Source organism: Dasypus novemcinctus, chromosome 6 (genome assembly GCF_030445035.2).
Source record: "Dasypus novemcinctus isolate mDasNov1 chromosome 6, mDasNov1.1.hap2, whole genome shotgun sequence".
Lineage (NCBI taxonomy): Eukaryota > Metazoa > Chordata > Mammalia > Cingulata > Dasypodidae > Dasypus > Dasypus novemcinctus.
The window spans coordinates 120,624,316-120,641,585 of NC_080678.1; positions in this window are offsets into that span (position 1 = coordinate 120,624,316).

Consider the following 17,270-nt stretch of genomic DNA (forward strand, 5'->3'; position numbering starts at 1 on the left):
AAGTTTGAACATGTCCAAGTCAGAATGAAGCCAGTAGCTGCCATTTTGACTCTGCCCCCAGCATTAGGGGAAGCCCCACTGACTAAAAATCACAGTGATGGTAGGGACTGATTTCTTTTACCCAAATCAGCCTGCAGACCTAGTCTAGGTTTCAGCTCCACCTCTGGCTGGGAAGAGGCTGGTAGACCCTGCACCAGCCTATCCAGATAACTGAAGGTACATTTTGCTGGCACAGACTGAATAATCAGAAGTCTACCAGGGCAGCTGCAGTCATCTTGGACCAGCACTGAATAGAATGCTGCCCATACCTGCAGGTCCATACCCAGCCCAGGCAGGGGAGAAAGGGATATGAAGCTTCATTGGTCTTTCTGGGCAACTAAAGTCTAGACCTGAATGATTGGATTATCCCACACAACTGTGGCTCTGTCCCTACTCCTGCAAAAGAAGAAAGTCAGGAGAAGCTTTAGTCCCTGGGACAGTGAGGGCTGCTTAAGCCTCCACAGCTTATAGCACCAACTACAACCTTGGTTCTTACTGCAAAACCAGCAAAGAAGAAAGGAAGCTGTAAACTAAAGAGAAAAACTGTACCCAGAATAAACACTCTAGTAAGCTAGATGCCAAGAAACCAACAAAAATTTCAATCTATACTAAGAAACAGGAAGATATTGCCCAGTTAAAGGAACAAGATAAGTTTCCAAATGACATAAAGGAATTGAGACAACTAATTATATAGATTCAAACAAATATCCTTAATAAATATACAATGAGATGACTAAAGAGATGAAGGATATTAAGAAGAAACTGGATGAGTGCAAAGAATTAGAAAGCACATGCAGAAAAATAGCAGATCATACAGGAATGAAAGGTGCAATAAATGAAATTTAAAAAAACATTGCCATAATATAATAGCAGATTTGAAGAGGAAGAAGAAGGGATTAGTGAGCTTGAAGAAATGGCTTCTGAAAGTGAAGATAGAAAACAGTTGAAGAAGAATGGAAAAAATGAATAAGGTCTCAGGGAACTAAATGACAGCAAAAGGCATGCAAACATGTGTCATGGGTGTCCCAGAAGGAGAAGAAAAGGGAAAAGGGGAAGAAGGAATATTTGAAGAAGAATGGTAGAAAATTTTCCAATCCTATTGAATGACATAGATATCCATGTCCAAAAAGCACACCCTACTTCCATATGTAAAAATCCAAATAGACCAACTTCAGGACACATGCTAGTCAGAATGGAAAATGCCAAAGACAGAGAGAATTCTGAGAGCAGCAAGAGAAAAGCAATGCCTAGCATATAAGGCATACCCAATAAGATTAGTGATGATTTTTCACCAGAAACCATGGAAGCAAGAAGACAGTGGTATGATATATTTAAGATACTACAAGAGAATAACTTCCAGCCAGAAATCTTATAACCAGCAAGGTTGTCTTTCAAAAATGAGAGTGAATTTAGAATATTCACAGATAAACAGAACCTGAGCGTATTTATAACCAAGGGACCAGATTTTCAGGAAATACTAATAGGTGTGCTAGAGCCTGAAAAAAAAAAAAAAAAAAAAGACAGGAGTGAGAGGCCTGGAAGAGAGTCTAGGAATGAAGATTATATCAATAAGAGTAACAAAGTGTCCAAAGAATGATAAAAATAAAATATGACAGATATAACTCAAATAGGAATAAACTTAACCAATGATGTAAAGCACTTGTATTCAGACAATTGCAACCCAATGTTAAAAGAAATTTAAAAAGTCCTGAATAACTGGAAGAACATTCCATGCTCATGGGTTAGAAGACTAAATATCATTAAGATGTCAATTCTACTCAAATTGTCATACAGATTTAATGTAATCCTGATAAAATTTCCACCAGCATTAAAGAAAAAATTGAAAACATATCATTAAATTTATTTGGAAGAGTAAAGAGTCCTGAATAGCCAGAAACATAGTAAAAAGGAAAAGTGAACCTGCATCTCCAGACTTTAAATCATAATACCTATATATAGTGGTAAAAACAGCATGGTACTAGCCTAAAGACAGACACAATAGACCAATGAAACCAAATTTATGGTTCAGAAACATACCCTCACAGGTAGGGTCAAGTGATTTTTGACTAGCCAGTCAAACCCACACAGCTCAGGCAGAACAGTCCATTCAACAAGTGGTGCTGAAAGAAGTGGCTATCCATAGCCAAAAGAAGGAAAGAGGAGCCCTATCTCACACCTTAACCAAAAATTAACTCAAAATGGCTCAAAAACCTAAAAATAAAAGCAAGAACCATAAAGCATCTAGAAGAAATTGTAGAAAAATATCTTCAAGACCTGGTGGTAGGTGTTGGATTTCTTAAAGGAGATAGGAGGAATGAGGTGGACTACTTGTGTTTAATGTATGTTGAAGTTTTAATTAGCTTTACTGTAAAATTGTGGAAAAGTGTAGAGTGGATGGTAACACATAGTGAGTAACAGCTAGTTTATAAATGGGTATGTGGCTAAAAATGGTTGTCTAGGTATGTAAAAGCCAACTGATAGAATGCTAGGGAATAATTTAGGAACTGAATGGCATGGTAAACCAAGCAGTGGTTGAGAGTTGTGGTTGATGATGCAAATGCAAGTGTGTCTTTTGTTAGCTAGAGCAAATGTACATTACTATTGCAAGGTGGTGGGAATGTGGAGAAGCATGGGAAAAAGACAACTGGCATGACCTATGGATTGTGATTAGCAGTAATAATATAATATTCTTGCATCTGTGCCAAAGGTGTATTGTGTTGATAATGAGGCAGTATGGAAAATATGAGTCAAATGTATTGTATGGATATGGTAGCAATCAGATGATATTATCTTATCTGTAAGAAATGTTCCACCACAATGTGGTGTGTTGATAGAGGTGTGTTGTTTGGGAATTCTGCACATGTGTATGACTGTTTTACAAATTTATAACTTGTCATAAAAATATATTTAAAAAATAATCATAGGGTGAGTTGGGGGAAATATACCCAATGTAAAATAAGGACTATAATTAATAGTAAGATTTTGACAAATCTTTCATAATTTGTAACAAATGGCTCATGACAATGCAAGGTGTTGGTGGAGGTTTGATGAATGGAACCCCTTTATGATGTTATACATGTTTTCTTTGTAAGTTCACAACTTTCACTATACACTTACTGTTTATGTATGTTCATATATTAATGATATAATGATAACAATAGGTTGGGTTGGGGAAAATACTTTGGTTAGTAGTAGTATTTTGACAATGCTCTTTAATTATTAGTTAAAAATGTTTAACAATAATGCAAGTTATTGGTGGTAAGGTGAGGTACAAGAGTCCTGTATGTTATATATGTTTGTTTTGTAAGTTCAAAACTATTACTATACATTTATTGTTTATGTATATTTATGCATAATATACTTCAATAAGTTTTTAAAAAAGCAATAGGCCATAAATGTAAGAGTATATTTCTGAACTCTTTATTTGATTCCATTGGGCTAGGTCTCCTTGTGCCAGTACCATGCTGTTTTGATTACTGTGTCTTTCTATTAAGTTTTAAAATAGGGAAGGTTTAGTCCTTTGTCTTCCTTCATTTTTCTTTTTTTCATTTTTATTTATTTTATTATTTATTTTCAAAGATACTTAGATTAAATAAATTTTACATAAAAAATATAAGGGATTCCCATATGCCCCACTCCCTACATCTCACAATATTCATTTGATTATTTCATCTAATATAAGTATAGCAACTTCAGCTTTTTTTTTTTTTTTGGTTACTGCATGTGTTGAGTATCATTTCCAGCCTTTTACTTTCAGTCTACTGGTAACCTTGGTTCTAAGGTGAGTTTCTTGCAGACAGCATATAGATGGCTCATATCTTCTTCTCCATTCCACCAGTCTGTGTGTTTTGATTGGGAAGTTTAATCCATTAACATTCAGTTCTTATTTCTCCCATTTTGACTTTTGGGACTTATCTGTCATATTATATTTTCACCACTCTTTTGAGACTTTTAGTTATTTTTGCTGATATAATCTTCATTTTTACACTCTCTTCCAAGCCTCTCTCTTCTGTCTTTTCAGATTCAGACTGTAGCACACCTTTTAGTATTTCCTGCAAGACTGGTCTCTTCATTATAATCTCTCAGTTTCGTACATCTGCAAATATTCTAAACTCATCCTCATTTTTTGAAAGACAGTCTTGCTAGATATAAGATTCTTGGCTAGAAGTTATTCTCTTGTAGTATCTTAAATATATCAAACCACTGTCTTCTTGCTACCATGGTTTCTGATGACAAATCAGCAATTAATTTTATTGGGTGTACCTTATATGTTATGCATTGCTTTTCTCTTGCTGCTCTTAGAATTCTCTCTTTGTCATTGGCATTTGATCTTCTGATTAGTATGTGTCTTGATGTTGTGGATTTATTTGAATGGGAGTATGTTCTGCTTCTTGGACATGGATATCTATGTCCTTTAATAGGGTTGGGAAATTTTCTACCACTATTTCTTCAAATAGTCCTTCTGTCCCCTTTCCCTTCTGTTCTCCTTCCGGACAACCATGTCACATATGTTTGCATGTCTCTTGCTCTTGTTTAGTTCCCTGAGATCTTTGTTCAATTTTTCCATTATATTTTTCATCTGCTCTTTTGTATGTTTGCTTTTGGAGGTCATTTCTTAAAGATCACCAATTTTTTCTTCTGCGTCCTCAAATCTGCTATTATGATTCCAATGTATTTTTAATTTCACTTATTGTACCTGTCATTCCTGTAAGGTCTATTTTTCTATGTATGCTTTCAAATTCTTCTTTGTGTTCATTCAATATCTTCTTAATATCTTTAATCTCTTTAGCTATCTCATTGAATTTATTCAGGAAATTTGTTTAAATGTCTATTATTCATTTTCTCAATTCCTTTATATCATCTGGAGGCTTATATTTTTCCTTTAACTGGACCATATATACCTGTTACTTGGTATGGATTGTGATTTTTTTCTTGGTGTCTTGCATCTGGCTTACTAGAGGTATTTATTCTGGGTGCAGTTTCTCTCTTTAGTTTAGCACTTCCTTGACCTTTCTCCCTTGTTGGTTGTGTAGTAGGAGCCAAGGATATAATTGGTGCTGTAAGCTATGGAGGCTCAAGCTGATTACATTGTCCCAGGGACTAATGAAGATTCTCCCAACTTTCTCCTTTGCCAGAGGCTGAGACTGAGCCACAGCTGTGTGGAATAATCCAAGTTGTGCAGGCCTAGACTGTAGCTGCCTACGGACTTGAAGCTTATGCCCCTTCCTCCCCTGCCTGGGGTGGGGATGGGCCTGCATGTGTGAACAGTTATCTGTGCTGTGTGGGCCCAAAATGACCACAGTTGCCCCAGTAGACTTCCAACTTTTCAGTCTGTGCCAACCAAATGTACTTGCAGTTACCCAGAGAGGCTGGTGGAAGTCCTGCCAACTTCTTCCCTGCCAGAGTTGGGGCTGAATCCATGGCTAGGGCTGCAGTACACTCTGGGTGGAAAGAAGCCAATCCCTACTGTTGCTGTGATTTCTCAATAAGCCCAGCTTCCCCTCATGCCAAGAGCAGAATCTAAATAGCAGCTACTGGCTTTCCAACTTGAACAAGTTCAAACTTTAGCTTTTCGTAGGGTTATATTTTAGCCAGCCAAATTTACTAATCAGTATGTGAAGTTGGTGGCCAACAGTCTCTTCCTTTCCCATTTTGGGGAAATGGAGTTTCCAACTCCAGCCACAGAATAGCTCCTAATGTAGATTGCACTGCCAGAATAGAATGATCACTGACCTCAGTATGTGGCCTCTAATTTCCTGGAGAGGCTTGCATAATTCCCCCTAACTTCCTCCCTACAGGAGATGGGGCTGGAGCTTAGGCTAGAGCTGCAATCTAATCTGGATGGGAAGAAGCTGGTCCTTACCACCACTGTGATTTTCAGTCTACCACACTTCCCCTCATGCTGATGTAGAGTTAAAATGGTAGATACCAGTCTCTGTCTGACTTGGACAGTTTCAAACTTTAGGTATTCTTAGAATTTAGAATTAGAGGTTAGCCTGCCAAATTTACTAATCAGTAGGAGAAGTTGGTGCCCAATCGTCTCTTTCTCTTCCATTTTTGGGGAGTGGAGCTTTCAATTACAGCCATAGATTAGCTTCCAAGGCAATTTGTGCTGCTAGTGGAGGGTGGGCACTGGCATCCTTGGCATGGGGTGCTCTACTTATGAATTTTCTCTGCAGGTGGGATATCTCCTTCCATCTTTCAAGGATATTGCAGGATGTTTTTCTGGTCTCTGGGAGCCCTCAATCAGGTGCTTTAGTTAGTTCTGTGTGATTACTAACTGCCCTGTAGCATGAGCGGACTCTAGGAGCTCCTTACTCTGCCAACATCTTGCTGGTTGTTCCTTATGTCAGTTTTTAAGTGCTTTTTTTTGTGTGACTTGGCTTTATAGATGATTGTAGATTGATTTTTGTAGTACTTTAATCCATGCATACATATGCTTTTGAAATACCAAAGAACTTGTATGTTTCCCACCTTTGGAACACTGACCAATGTAACTAAATATAGTGTCTTACCCTTAGGTTTATTCTTTACCTCTAGAAGCTTTAGAAGGTTTGATTCTGTGCATTCCTCAGGCCTCCACTGCATGTGAAAGGCCAGCATTTTGTCACTCATCTCCTAGCTGGACAGCCTACCTCCTGCATGAGATTTTTAAGGATAGTTACAAAAGACTTATCTACCCTTAGGTTATCAAGGAAATCTTATTTTCTTCTAGTTCTCATACAATTTCAGTTTTTACATTTATATCTCTGTTAAATTTGGAGTTTATTGTTTTTTCAGAATGGCTATCTTATTTTCCCTACACCATTTAATTAAAAGCTCAGAAATATGGGATATCTTTGTCATATACTAAATTTCCATACAGAGATAGAGCTACTTCCAGAATTTTTATTATTTTCCATGGGTGTGCTGGTCTATTGCTGTCCCTGTTTATCATGTTTTCTTTAGAGACACTTTATATATAGTATAGTTTATATTTGGTATAAGTGCATAGTTAGCTCCCTCATCTTATACCCTAGTTACTCTTCTATTTCTGTGTTTTCTTAGCTATAATAGATGGAATCAACTTAATTTCTCCATACATATTAATTTGTTTTGTGGAACCTCATATCCCTGTTTGTTTAATTTGCAATCATCTGACTACTAGTCACAGCAAAGTAAAAACTTCTAACCAAGGGAAAGAGTAGGGAGAAAGCCCTTTAGTGGAGGGAAGTCTGAAGCTATCTCAAAAGCTTTAACTTTGCAGGATATGATTCTATGATATGCTTATTTTCTAAAGTGGTACCATGGTACTCATTGTTAATTGGTTCTGGGAGGCATGATAAGTACAAAAAATGATGAGTACCAAACAAATTTTTCCAATAAGGAATAATGTAAATAAATTTAATGTATTTCAAAACCAAAGATAATGCACATTTTAAAGGCAATATGTAAAAGGGTAGTGTTGTATATTATTACTTTACATGACAAATAAACCTAAAAAATAATAAATACTTAGATTACATAAAATAAAAACTTCACTTTATTTTTACTGAGAATAATCCATGGGCTGATGGGATGATGGGAGGAGAGTGGTGAGGAGGAGAGGTTATATGGAATTTTGGAAGGGGAGTCCCCCTTCAATAGAACATCAGGCACGCCCTTGCACTTCAAGTGTTCTTCCTCTTTTCTGCCTTTTTTTCAACTTGCATCACAGGCACTCACACACTTTTTCACCTTCACTAGAAACTTATCCAATGAGGACTGTTTCTGTTTTCTTTTCAGAATTCCTCAAAAGTGCGAAATGGTTTGATCATTCAATAAATTCACATTTCTGCCTGTCAGAGCTTTGTCCGGATGGTATTTCTCCACAAAGTTTTATCTTCTGCCCATTTTGCACTGATTTTTTAAAACCAAGGAATAGAGATATCCTCCTTTATCTCCTCACCTGAAGAAATATCTTCAGTCAACTATTTTTAAAATATATTTTTTATTTTTTAAAAAGATACATAGATTACACAACACATTACACACACAAAAATAAGGTCTTCCCATATTCCCCTCTCTCCACACCTCCCACCCTTCTCCATATTAAAACTTTTCTTTAGTGTGGTACATTCATTGCAATTAATGAACATATTTGGAGCATTGCCACTAAGCATGGATTGCAGCTTATATTGTAGTTCATACTCTCTCCCACTCAGTTCTGTAGATTATGGCAGAATATATAATGTCCTGTATCTGTCATTGCAATACCATTCAGGACAATTCCAAGTTCCAAAAATGTCCCCATATTATAACTTTTTTTCCCTCTCCCTGTCTTCAGCACCTCCAGTGGCCACTGTTTCTGCATCAATGATATAATTTCTTCCATTCCTAAAATCATAATAAGTCTAAAATATGATACCAGTAAGTCTACAGTAAGTCTACTCTAGTCCATATTTTATTCCACAGTCCTGAGGATATTGGGTTGGCGATAACTACTCCACCTCTAATTGCGAGGGGTCCTCGATCCCATAAGGCTGATGGATGGGACTCTATTACTTGTAGTTGTAGACTCTCAGTTCCTTGATGTGGTGGTTATCCATCCTCACTTCCTTGTTAATTGTCCTAGGTAAGCCCAATGAACTGGAGAGTAGGTGTTGCAACTCTGCTGAGGCTCAGGACCCAATTGGCACATGGAAAGCCCAAAGATTCGAGTTTCTTGGATGTATGCCTACAAATTGCAGCACTAGCTCTGGGTTCAAATAGAAGGGACAGAAGAGATGTGTAGAGAAGTCAAAACTGAGTTCAACGCTGTCACACTTGGGATCACAAATTCCAAAGTAGGAACCACTGCCAAGGCACAAAACTCTGGAGCTATCTGCCATGACTGTAGGACCTGGATTCTCCAGAGCCCTCAGGAGAACCACTGTTTGGGGTAGTATCTACTTTGACAGTCTATGAGATCCTCCTGAGATATTAATAAGCATTACCTCTGGGCTGACTTCCTGACACTTTGAAGCCGCTTATCTATATGAACTCATTTATCTTCACATTTTCCCTCTTTTATTAATTTTTTTTTTCAGTTAATTTGTTAGTTGGAGCTTGGGAGTAATCCCTTGGTGCCAGGTAGGCTCATCCCTGGGAGTCATGTCCCATGCTGGGGGGAAGGTAATGCATTTATATGCTGAGTTTGACTTAGAGAGAGGCCACATTTGAGGAATATGGAGGCTCTCTGGTGGTAACTCTTAGGCACCCTACAGCAAGCTAAGTTGCAATTTCAAGAGCAAAGGCTCACAAGCATAGTCATCAATATCAAAGGCCTATTGATGGACCATTTTTTTTCACTAGTCATTGCTCCTGCACTTGGGGGATTGTTGCTCTTCTAATTCAGAATGTGGCAGAACTCTCCAGAATGGGAATTCAATATTCATTCAATTGTGTGAATCTCCACCCACTGTGACAATGCCTCATGAACACTTGACACATTCATATAAATTATATGTATGTCCAGATGAGCTTCCTGCTATGTCTTCCCCATCACTGACAACCCCCCCATCAATGATCCTCCCCTGCCACAGTTGTAGCCCTTTTGTGATTCAAAACATCATTAAAGGGAAGCAGATTTGGCTTCCACCTGCAGAGCATCCACCTGCTACATGGGAGGTCCAGGATTCAAACCCAGGGCCTACTGACCCGTGTGATGAGCTGGCCCATGCACAGTGCTGATGTGCACAAGGAGTACCATGCAATTCAGGGGTGTCCCCCGAATAGGGGAGCCCCACATGCAAGGAGTGTGCCCCATAAGGAGAGCCACCCAGTGTGAAAAAAGAGCAGCCTGCCCAGGAGTGGCACCACACACACAGAGAGCTGACACAGCAGGATGACACAACCATCCAAAAAAGACACATATTCCTGGTGCTGCTGACAAGAATACAAGCATACACAGAGCAACACACACAGCAAATGGGGACAGAGAGCAGACAACTGGGGGAGGAAGGGGAGAGAAATTAAAAAAAAAAAATTAAAAAACTTCATTAAAAATGAAGCCAGGAATATCACCAAATGCAATTAATAGGAAAATGAAATAATAATGATAGTTTAAAGCATAAAATAAAATATATAATAATTTAGAAAAACTAAAAAATATAAGATGTTCCCATATAACCCCGACCCCCCCACCCCACTCCTCCTACACCAACAACCTCCCCCATCATTGTGGTACATTCATCACACTTGGTGAACACATTTTGGAGCACTGCTGCACCACATCGATAATAGTTTACCCTTTCTATTTCTTTTAAAACTATCTCCCAGACTCTAGCTCTCTGAATCTGCTTGATGTGCTTAGTTCATATCATTGGGGTCATGTAATATTTGTCCTTCAATGTCTGGCTTGCTTCATTCAATGTAACATCCTTAAGAATCATCCATATGGGTTGGGCAGTGCAAGTTTGACAGGAGGTAGGGTAGGGACTGTGGGTAGGAAGATCCATGGAACTGGAGGAGTGTTGTGGGAGGGAGTAGGTGAACACTGGGAATTGATGGGTATGTGATTGAAACTACAATGTTGGAGAAAATTTTGACAATATGACAAGGAAGGGTTACTGGTTTAGGGTATCAGGTGGGGGCATTGAGGCTAGGATTTACCTGGGGCAGGCTTCTAGAGAATGTGTGAGTGTTCATCTTGTCATAGTGTGTTATATCAGTGAATGGAGATGCACATAGTGAATGGGAAAGAGTCAGCCCTATCCTGGGGAGGATAGATATGCTCTTAGAGAGGTGTGTCTCTCAAGAACTTGCATGGTTCCTAATAGGGGAGGATAGACCAGTGTTGGTTTAAGTAACTATGAATCTTGTCCTTCAAGGAGTGAAAACTGGTGTTTGCCATGGGCCCTGCAAGGAGGGAGATGGAGGAATAAAGTAGATGGAAGAGGGTGTATTTAGGGGGCAATGGAAGTGTTCTGCATGATCTTGTAATTATAGACACAGGCCATGTTGAATTTCATAAAAAATTTATAAAAGTATGTTCTAGAGTATACACCATAATGTAAACCATTGGCCATGGTTCGTGGTGATATTTCAATATTTGTACATTAGTTGTAACAAATGTACCATCCACATATAAAAAGGTTATTGATACAGAAAGGGAAAAAAGGGGGAGGATGTTAGGTATATGGGAGTTCCCTGTGTTCTGTATATGAGTTTACTGTGACATAAAACTTCTTACAAGACAAAATGCAAAAATGTAAGACACTGGGGAAGAAATGGAAAAAAATCACTGTACATATAGGACACCAGGTATTACAGTGATGAAAGGCAAAAAAATACTTGAAGTCCTCTTCATTTTTAATGGATGCCAGTCCAATGGGCATAAGATGATATCTCATTGTAGTTTTGATTTGCATTTCTATAATAACTACTGATGTTTAGCATATTTTCATGTGCTTTTTAGCCATTTGTGTTTCTCTTTGAAGAAGAATTTGTTCAAATAACTTGCCCATTTTTAAAAAATGGGTTGTTTGTCTTTTTATTTTCAAGATGTAGGATTTCTTTATATATGCTGGATATTAGGCTCCTATGAGATACATAGATACCAAATATTTTCTCCCAGTGGGTAGGATGTCTTTTCACCTTATTGACAAACTCCTTTGAGGTGCAAAATATTTTAATTTTGAAGAAGTCCCATTTATTTTTTTCTTTCACTGCTTGTGCTTTGGCTGTGAAGTTCATGAGCCCATTTCCTATCATGAGGTCGTGTAGATGCTTCCCTACATTATCTTCCAAGGTCTTTATTGTCTTGGCTCTTCTATTTAGAGCTTTTATTCATCTGGAGTTGATTTTTGTATAAGGTGTGAAATGGTGTTCTTTTCTCATTCTTTTGGATATGGCTATCATTCTCCAAAAAACATTTGTTGAAGAGGTCATTTAGTTCCTCATTCAGTATTTCTATCCTTGTGTCAATACCATACAATTTTGACCACTGTAGCTTTGTAGTATATTTTAAAGTCAGGTAGTGTGAGTCTTCTATTTCATTTTTTAAATATGTCTTTGTCTCTATGGGGCCTCTTGCCCTTCCAAAGAAATTTCATAGTTAGTTTTTCCAATTTGGTAAAAAATGCTGTGTTGATTTTTATTCGGATTACCTTAAATCTGTAGATCAGTTTAGGTAGGATAGACATATTAATGAGGTTTAGTCTTCCCATCTGTGAACAGGGAATATTCTTCCAGCTATTTAAGTCTTCTTTGATTTCCTTTACCAGTATTGTGTAGTTTTCTATGTATATGTTCTTTACATCTTTAGTTAAATTTATTCCTAGGTAATTGATTCTTTTAGTTGCTATTGTAAATAGGATTTTTTCTTGATTTCCTCCTCAGAGTACTCATTATTGGTGTACAGAAATGCTATGGGTTTTTGCATATTAATCTTAAAACCTGTGACTTTACTGAACTCATTTATAATCTCTAGAAGCTTTGTTGTAGATTTCTCAGTGCTTTCTATGTATAGGACCATGTCACCTGTAAATGGAAGAAGTTAAATTTTGACTTCTTCCTTGCCAATTTGTATGCCTGTTACATCTTTTTTTCCCCCTAAGTGCTCGAGCAAGTATTTCTAACACTTTGTTAAATTAGAATGGTGATAGTGGACATCGTTGTCTTGTTTCTGATGTTAGAAGTAAAGCTTTTAGGATTTCAACATTGTATGTGATGTTAGCTGCGGATTTTTCATATATACCCTTTATTATGTTGAGGAAATTTCCTTCTTTTCCTATCCTTTGCAGTGTTTTTACTAGGAAAGGGTGCTGTGTTTTGTTGAATGCTTGCTTAACATATATAGAGATGATCATCTGATTTTTTTTCTTTTAGTCTATTTAAGTGGTGTATTATATTGATTTTCTTATGTTGAACCACCCTTGTATACCAGGGATGACACCCACTTGGTCATTGGGTATAATTCATTTAATGTGTTGTTGAGTACAATTGGCAAGTATTTTGTTGAGGATTTTTAATCTAGTTTCACTAGAGAGATTGACCTGTAATTTTCCTTTCCTGTGGCATCTTTGTTTGACTTCACTGTTAAGGTAATGTTGGCATCATAGAATGAGTTAGGCAATGTTCCTTCTACTTATATTTTTTTGGAAGAGTTTAAGCAAGATTGGTGTTAGTTCTTTCTGGAATGTTTGGTAAAATTCACCAGTGAAGCCATCTGGTCTTGGGCTCTTAGTTGGGAGATTTTCTGATGAATAACTCAATCTTATTATTTGTGATTGGTCTGTTGAGTTCATCAATTTTTTCTTTCATCATTGTAGGCTATGTGTGTGATTCAAGGAATTGTTCATTTCCTCTAAATTATCCTTCTTGTTGGCATATAACTATTCAAAGTATCCTCTTATGATATTCTGTTTCTTTGGGAACACTGGTGATATGCCCTTCCTTATTTCTTATTTTGTATATTTGCCTCTTCTCTCTTTTTTCTTTGTTAGTGTAGCTAAAGGTTTGTCAATTTTATCAATCTTCTTGAAGAACAAGCTTTTGGTTATGTTAATTTTTTTCTACTGCTTTTTTATTTTCCATTTCCTTTAGTTCTGTTCTAATCTTTGTCGTTTCCTTCTTTTTACTTCCTTTGGAGTTAGTTTGTTGTTCTTTTTCTAATTCCTCTAGGTGTGCAGTTTGGTTTTCAATTTTAGCTCTTTCTTTTTTGATATATTTGTTTATGGCTATGAATTTCCTTCTCAGTACTGCTTTTGCTGCTTCCCATAGGTTTTGATATGTTGTGTTGTCACTTTCATTCATTTTAATGTAGTTACTTATTTCTTCTGTAATTTCTTCCTTGACCCACTGTTTGACGGTGTGTTGTTTAACTTCCGTAACTTTGTGCTTAATCTGGTTCTCTGCACTTACTGATTTCCAGCTTCATTCCATGGTGGTCAGAGAAATGACTTTGTATAATTTCAATCTTTCTGAATTCATTGAGAGTTTTCTGTGTTCTAGCATGAGGTCTACCTTGGAAATGATCCACATGCATTCGAGAAGAATGTCTATCCCTTTGAAATTCAGTGTAGTGTTCTGTATATGGCTTTTAAGTCCAGATCCTCTAATGTGTTATTCAAAGTCTTTTTTCATTTATTGATTCTCTATCAAGAAGTTCTGCCTCATAGAGTTAATGGTGTATTAAAGTCTCCTACTGAAATTGCAGAAGTATTTGTTTCTCCACTTAGTTTTTCCAGTATTTGCCACATGTATTTTAAGGCACATTGGTTAAGTACATAAATATTTATGAATTTTCTTTCTTCTTGAAAGATTCTTTTTAGTAATATATAGTGTCTTTGTTTGTCTTTTAAAATAGTTTCGCATTTAATGTCTATTTTTTCCAATATCATTATGGCTACTCCCACCTTTTTTTTTTTTTTGGTTATCATTTGCTTGTAAAATTGTTTTCCAGCCATTCACTTTCAGCCTCCTTAAATGCTAGGGTCTAAGTTGGGTTTCTTGTAGACAGAATATAAATAAGTCATATTTCCTTATCCCTTTTTTCAATCTGTGTCTTTTGACTGGTGAGTTTAATCCATTAATATTCAGTGTTATTACTGTCAAGGAATTACATTAGCCATATTTTCTTTGGGTTCATGTATGTCATATGTTGTTTTTATTTCTCTGATTTAAATTTTATCTTACACTCTCCTCCAATTCTCTCTTTCTTTTTTCCTTTCAACCTGCAGCACCCCCTTTAGTATTTTTTGAAGGAAAGGTTTCTTATTGGCATACTCTCTTAATTTCTGTTTACCTGTGAATATTTTGAATGCTCCATCATTTTCATTTTTTTTGTTTTTTTAAAAATAATTTTCTTTTAAATGTTACATTAAAAAAATATGAGGTACCCATATACCCCCCACCCCACCCATGGCACTCCTCCCCCATCAGCAAACTCTTCCATCATTGTGGCACATTCACTGCACCCGGCGAATACATTCTGGAGAACTGCTGCAACACATGGACAGTGGTCCACATTGTAGTCCACACTCGCCCCAGTCCAGCCAGTGGGCCATGACAGGACACACAACATCCAGCATCCATCCCTGCAGCATCACCTAGGATAACTCCAAATGTTAAAAATGCCCCCACACCATATCTATTCTTCCCTCTCCCAAGCATCAGCAGCCACCATGGCCACAACCCTCTCCAGATAACTACTACAATTTCTTCCCTTACTAATCACAATAGTTCTCCAGCAGAACACCAGTTAAGTCCACTCTAATCCATACTCTGTTCCTCCATCTTGTGGACCTGGGATGGCTATGACCAATCCCCCTCTACATCAAGAGGGGGTTTATTTTTTTCCTTTTTCTTTTTTCTTTCTGGTAGTTTGACTTTATTCATTTTTTAAATATTACGCTCAAAAAATATGAGGTCCCCATATACTCCCTTCCCCTCACCCGACTACTCCCCCCATAGCAGCATTGTCCTCCATCATCATAACATATTCATTGCATTTGGTGAATACATATCTGAGCATTGCTGCACCTCATGGGCAATGGTACACATCATAGCCCACACTCTCCCAGGTTCCATCCAGTGGGCTATGGGAGGACCTATAATGTCCAGTAATTGTCCCTGCAGCACCACCCAGAACAACTCCAAATCCTGAAAATGATTCCATATCTCATCTCTTCCTTCCATTCCCCACACCCAGCAGCCACCATGGCCACTTTCTCCACACCAATGCCACATTTTCTTCGATTACTAATCACAACAGTTCATGACTAGAATATCAGTAAGTACACTCAAATCAATATTCTATTCCTCCATCCTGTGGACCTTGGATTGGTTGTGTCCACTCCACATCTATATCAAGAGAGTGCTTAGATTCCACATGGATGCTGGATGCAATTCTCCTGCTTTCAGTTGTAGGCACTCTTGGCTCCATGGTGTGGTGGTTGACTTTCTTCAACTCCATGTTAGCTGAGTGGGATAAGTCCAATAAACCAGAGTGTAGGAGCTGAAGTCTGTTGAGGCTCAGGGCCTGGCTATCACATGGTCAGTCCAGAGATTCAGATCCCCTGGGTATATATTAAACCCCAGCACCAACTACAATTCTGGCAAAGTAACAGGAAAGGTTTGTGAAAAGAGATCACATCTGAGTCCAGCTCCATCACACAGAAACACCAACTCCAAAGAAGGGCCAACTGACAAGGCACTGAACTCCATCTGCCATGACCATAAAACCTGTGGGTCTCTGTAGCCCTCAGAAGGACCAATACCTGGGGTTGTATCTACTTTATCTGTCTCTGGGACTCTGCTCAGGTGTGCATAAAGGCAACCCCTCTAATAAACTCCTGGCTCTTTTTTTAGAGACTTGTAACCATATAAACTCATTTCTCCTTTCCATTTCCCCCTTACATTAGGTCAAACAGCATTTTAAACTCCTGTTATTATATGTAGACAAGGATATTCTGCTGGTCCGCATTGAACCTTTAATTCAAGGTCATTTTCTAGTTGCATCATCAGCTGCTACTTGGTAGTGATTCCTCGGTGCCAGGGAGGCTCATCGCCGGGTGTCATGTCCCACGCTGGGGGGAATGCATTGCATTTACATGCTGAGTTTGGCTTTGAGACTGGCCACATTTGAGTAACATGAAAGCTGTGAGGAGGAATCTCCTAGGCACAGTGCTGCTCTAGGCCTTGTTCTTATTTCAGGCGTATAGGCTCACAAGCATAATCGTTAGTATCAGGGGCTTACTGTTGGACCCTCATTCCTTCCTGGTCCTTACCGTTGCACCTGGGGGACTGCCACTGCTCCCCTAGGGACCACGACAGAGCACCCCCGGCCAGGAACCCAGTACCCCCCCAGCTGTAGTTTTTAATTGTTGCCACTATGAGTATATCCAAACATTACCATGCACCCTGGACATATGCCCTGTATAACTCCCTGTCAACCATATATCACTTGTCAATAACATCCTATACCAGTAATCCTCCGCTGCCATTGTTGAACCACTCTGTGATCCAAAACTTCCTGAAAACTGAAGCCCAATATAATGTGAGGATCCCTTACTAGTAAAATGGAATATAGCAATGGGTTTAAAGGTTAGATATATAATATAATACGTATTGATTTGGAAAAATTTTACATCCTATCTTTTTTTTTCTTTTTTCCTAATTATTGCGCTTCTCTTCACAAGAGCCTTAGATCACAGTAGTTCATATATACAATATACAGTACTCCCACACATCCACCATAAAACCTTTTCCCTTCCACAGTGATATTCTTA